Genomic DNA, 6,031 nt, shown 5'->3' with positions numbered 1-6,031 from the left:
TGTTCTTGTTCCTTGAAAAACTATCATTTAAAGCTACCACTCTGTAAAACAAGACTCAAAATATCTTAGCTCCTCTACGACGCCCCTCGATTGAGTGTTGTATGAACAACACCTAGGGTGTCACAAAGGGCAATCAGAACAAAGAGAAATGTAACCAGGAGCTAATGAGAACTCAAAATAACAAGAAACAAACTGCCTGAAGCGTGGTTGAAGCGCGGGAAAACACGAGTGACCCGGTTTGGATTGAAATTTTAAAAGATGGCGCGAGTATTCCAGACCAATCATAGAATAAAGTAGAACAAAATCCATACAAACCCGGAGTACTTTCCTTACCTGATTGAAATATAACCTCTATTTATCAATTGACAGTACAACCATCAACTGACAAATTCGTTTCCGTAGCCTTTTTTGCCGGATAAGGTGATATTGTCATCTTTCCTCGTGAAATATTACCTGTGACCTGAGCCGATAAGAAAATTTGTGTGCCCCTTTGCACTTGATCTTTAGATTATTCCTTTCACCTTTCCTTGAAATGAATTATTAAAGGTCTCGGGCTTTCCATCTGCAGTTTTCATGATCAAATGCAAAGAGGAAAGCTTAGGCATTCAATTTGGTGAGAAACCAACTTGAACCAGAAATATAAGAACCGTTTGAGGTTAGCAAAGACAGACAGTATGAACTAAGCACTCAACAACACTGTCTGTTGCACTCTTGCCTGGTTTACAAAATTTCAAGACTTATTTTGTACCACTTTTGAGGTATCAAAGCGTGAGGGACTGAATTCACGACCTTTTAGAAAAATAGTTTCCTTTTGCCTTCAAAGCCCCATTTGCCAATGATGTCAAGGCCCCTAACGAGAACCCGAGTATGCAATGTTTTTTTCTTTTTGTCTACGACACTACAGGAAAATTGAAATCTTTTGGGTTTAATTTCTCTGAAATCGCGCATTTTCCAAGAGCGTTGAGAGTCACAAACTGATGTTACTGATATACAGTGTTGCTAACTTTATCGCACATGAAACGAGGAAAATCACAGCGCGAGCACAGCGTAATTGCATCACCGAATCTCTCCCTAAAACTTACATCTGGAAAAGTCCTCAAAAAGTCCTCAAAAAGTCCTGTCAAAAACCACCAAGTGGTGTGGCGTAGGGATAGACATCACCTTTAACATGAATTCAACTCTCCTGCGGATTTCAATTGTTGCTTTTTTCAGTAATGATTATTTTGGAAAATCATGGCTCATGGCTATCGGAGTGATACAAGTAGTGGTACAAGTACTGGCAAGTACTATTCGCCTCCGAGCAGCAGAAGAGATAAAGTCACGCTTCAAGTGTTTAATTCCTGACCATTTTCCTGACATATTTACAGAAATGAACTAAATTTTTGTTTCTGCGTGGTGGTATATACCACAACAATTGTGCAATTCTATTTCTGTGAATAATTGTTGAATATTAAAACTCTTGGCTGAACATTTCTTTATCGCGTTTGAGGAGATAAAAACTAAGTTTGGCTGGTATTCTTGATAAAATATACCATCTTACCATAGCTGGAGGTTAGATTTATTTCCATTACCATTTTTTTAGTCAATTGTCTCATACTTTGAACTGGCAAATCGCCTCAAAATATATGACATTTGCTGATTGTCTTGGTACATTTATCTGTCTCAGTTTTCGTGTCGCACTGTCTAATGAAGTGTCGCAAAATCACTATAAAAATTTCGCTTCCTAAGGCGACGAATGTAATTTGATTTAAAAAAGCTTTCAGGAAACCGCAATAAATAACCTCGTTTACCTATCATTAAACTGAGAGTAATCCTCCCGAATTAAAATAACCTACGACTTAGATGCTCTCCAGCAATGGACATCTATTCTTATGTCTGAATGGTATTCTGGAATGTGAGCAATTTGAGCTTTTTGATGAGCTCAGTTTTTTTTTCACTCATTAAAAATGTCAAACAACTAAATGGAAACACATTAATAGAGCCCATTATAAACTCATTTTTTCTCTGTGATATGGTAAAACTGAAGTTATTTTTATAGATTTGAAACTGACTTAGATGGACATTTTCAGTTGGTGATCTACCACGTCTTGCAAGCCAGGTAAGCTGTGTGTTAGCTGTCCATCGAGATGGTTCTAATTTGGTTCAAGCCCTTCATCAAAAATCAGTAGGGATTTTGAGACAATTTCGAGGTTTTATTCTTTATTTACAATAGGGTGATCGAGTTTTGATTGAATTCTAATTCTTCTCTTGAAAAACAAAATTCGGAAATGAAGGAAAGGAAAAAGGATCCGCTCTTCAGAAACTACTTTTGAACGAATATCCAGTAGATTCCTACAAGAAGTGGCAAACCCTTAAGGTCCATCTTACAGCAAAAGACAACTTGGCCGCTCGCCCAAAACTAAAGCAAATTACTCTGTTTAGCATATAGCAAATTCTGCATCACGATTAACATAGTCTGAATATCCAAACTTTTAATTCCTCTGAAATCCACACCATGTTGCTTGAAGAAATTTGATCCTCGTAATCTGTCAAATCCAGCCGAATACGAAACAGATTCTCAAAAAAACATATTGTGTATTTTTGTACACTGTGTACAAATGTACATTGTACTTTATATCCTAATAACAGTCCAATACGTCCACGGTAAACACACCTCTGAACTCCGGGTAAGTATCATTTATCGGCTGCTAATAGAATCAGTTTACGTATTCCGAAAATGACTGAGACTCCATTAACCATGGAAGCAGAAACTGACTGGAAATTTTAAAAACAAAAATTTGAATTTGTCGTGGGTGTAAATTCATTTGTCTAGGTAATCTTTTAATATTTCAGATTGCACTCAATATAAGTCGAGAGAGTTCCATAGATAAAAATCCTATCTTTCCCTTTCATAAATTTGCACCAGGTTATGTAAACAGTTTGGTCCATGCTCTTTCTCAACAATGAGTCAGTTTAGACTATCTGGTGTATGTTATTTACCTTCTGGAAACAAGCTTTTCGTGGAAGGCACTTGGCAAAAAAATTCTACAATGGAGACTAGGAACGATTCATTTAAAGTGTGACATTTCAACTTTACCTCACAGTTGGCTTTGTGGAACAGAAAGCTTTTTTTTCAACGCTCTAAAAGCCATCTGCGTGTAAAGGTTGAGGCTGGATTGAAATTGAAACGGTAAAGGTTTGTTTTTATGGTACCTTGGCGATTTTAGTGAAGTAAGCAATATACCTTTTTTTCTTTTTATTGGTCGTATATCCACTCAATACTGGGTGCTACAAAATTGCCTCTTAGCAACAACCACATAAGTTGGAACTCAAGCAAACATCTGCTTAATTCTTCGTTTTGAAATTCGACAAATTGAGGTCTTTCTTGTAAGATGACACGATGAGCATTACCATAAATAGAATATTAATCCATCCCTTCTGGTATTAGTGCGCTAAGCAAAGATTTTCGGAAAGTTTTTTTTTTACGAAGACTAAACGTAATAGTAATATTATGAGAAATGGGCGCAGATTAAAAATGAAAACATGAAATTGTTCATTTTTAGTTATTAACATTTGTGTCACTAACCTTGTTAACTCATAAATCTATTTAAACATGTATTAGTTTATTCAAGACTTAGTAGACGATTTTAAATAAATATCACTTATGATCTGTTAAGAAAAGATAAATTCAAGTCAACGTTACGGAAAACAGAAAGTTAGATTTAACCATTCTGAAACACTAGAGGAAATTTCCTTCCGCTGTTTACATTTTCTTTATACTGGTTATTTAATCATAGGGAAATTGAAGTTCTAATTAATTGGTCAAGAAACAGATCCAAGGCGAAACACCAATCGCGACTTGTCAACGTACGTTTTCCCACGCATTCATCTGATTGGTTAATGATTCCCCCCTTTTCTTTAGTCCCCCCTCAATACTCTGTTAGCAGAGACAGATAGTACCACCTTGTTAAGCATATCAAACATTACCATGCGAACAACAATTTACAGTACTTTTCATTTGAACGCTACAAACCAGAACTTCACCCACAGACTTGTAAGATAGGACACAGTTCGCTTGGTAAACACCACCGACTCAAGTAACGCTGACTTGATTTCAACAAAATAAATTAAGAATTAAAAGGTTCAACGAGAAAAACACCCACCTTCCTTGCCAGATACCTGAAATCGTCAGTATTTAGGATCCTGTCTGATTTACAGTCAACTTGGAAGAAAGGATTTAAGCAGTTAAGGACCATATTAGAAAGCTGCGGAGAGCATTATCGAAAACGAAAATTTATCAGTTAGTGAGCGGATATACAGTAAATCCGAAACAATGCTAGAATTTACCTGCGTGAGCAAAACAATTTGAATAATATTGTTCGATGAAACCGATAAAAATTGCGTGACATATTGAGAAAGAGACCATGGCGTGACACTGGCGTCACAGGCTCTGAGAAGAAAGCGTGACCACTAAGACGGACTCAACTGACTTTCATTCCAAAAAGCTCTCTGTTCTTGCTCTGGTGTGACGAGGAGCTGCTTGAGGTACCGTCTCTCAACAAGTGATCCTCCCTCCTGTATGCAGTGGTATCTGCTAGAGCTGTGCTATAGGTAAGCGTCAGGCTCCCAGGTGTAGGTCTCTGGAGGTGTTGTAAGAGCCTTTGCTAATTTCTTTATTTTTGGTTTTGGTGGTGAATCCTAGAGGAATAACAAGAAGAGTTGACTTCAAATTTCATCCTGAGTGGACAAGGAAGTAGTTGTCACGGTCAAGTTGCTGGTTTGCCTTACCTCGTCCATATCAACGTAGCTGTGAGATGGTCGTCACAGTGAATCATTGGTTGAGCTGGTTTGTAAAGTTGCAAAAGCATATTTCACTTTCCTGCAAATTGATCGTTAAGTGTGCGATTCGTGAATAAATCGCACCGATGAGAGCCAATCAGACTGCAAAGATCACCAGTGATTTTAAAACGGATGTAATAAAGCAGCACTGATTTCACACCAGTGTCGATCTTGCGAGCCTATAAATTGCTGTTAGATGCTTTTTTTTTTCATCTTTAATGAATGGTTTTGATTGTCTTTGATTCTTATTGAGTATCTTTTGTCTTGCCATAATGTTCTTCTCGCTTGCAGTGAAAGGAGTTTTGCGGTTTCAGAACAGAAAGTAATCGCCATGCCGGTGTTATAGCAGAGAATTAGTTCAAGTCAACATTGTAGAATTTTTCTGGTGAAATATAATTCTAGTTGTGACTGTATCATTACTGTGTTATCTGCATTAGGCGTTCTGATGGCAGGAAACAAAGCATATAAAAGTGGACGGCCGCAAAAGAATTTCAGAGTCTTTCATTTGTACATTACCCGTCTCCTCGTTTTTTTACCTATTTTGCTTTTGTTTTTTTTAATCTATTTTCTGTTGAAGGAGAACAGAATTAAGATGACTGATGTCCTAAGAAGTTTTCTTAGATAGCATCAAATCATTACTGTCATTTAAGTTCAATGACTATGTCATGTGAGAAGGTTAAATAAAAGCTGTGTACTTGACCAGTTTCTTACCTAAACCATCGAAATGTGTAACTGGTTTGTTTAGAGGCAGTCCAATTTCACAATGTTTATGCGCTGATCAATTGGAAGCTTTAACATCCCCTTCCCCTCGAACAACCTACGGTATTTTATCATCGTCCGAGGGATGGGGCATTTGAACCGATAGTGTCAAGGCTCTCCAGCGTTATAGACGTTTTTTAATTCAGTAGTTTAAAATTAAAGAGTTTGCTTTCGTAAGCAGATGGCATTTAAATACAATTTTTATATAGTAGATTGATGCTTAGAAGTAGAAAACCCAGCAGCAGCACCAAAAACTAATACGTGATTTTACTAAATTCTACAACATTCGTTGATCTCAAACTCATTTCGGGTCACAGGGGTTAACCATTCGCCATAAAACTGTAAAAAAACGTAGCTTCTAGGAGTAAAGATAGGCAAATTCTAACTTTTAGTCGCTTTAACGACTAAAAAAAAGCTTAAAACAGCCATCACGTCACTGAGACCCTTCACTAAT

This window comes from Pocillopora damicornis, chromosome 3, assembly GCF_964200805.1.
Source record: "Pocillopora damicornis chromosome 3, jaPocDami1.2, whole genome shotgun sequence".
In the NCBI taxonomy this organism is placed as follows: domain Eukaryota; kingdom Metazoa; phylum Cnidaria; class Anthozoa; order Scleractinia; family Pocilloporidae; genus Pocillopora; species Pocillopora damicornis.
The sequence above is the reverse complement of the archived record's forward strand: the minus strand, read 5'-3'. Positions refer to the sequence as shown.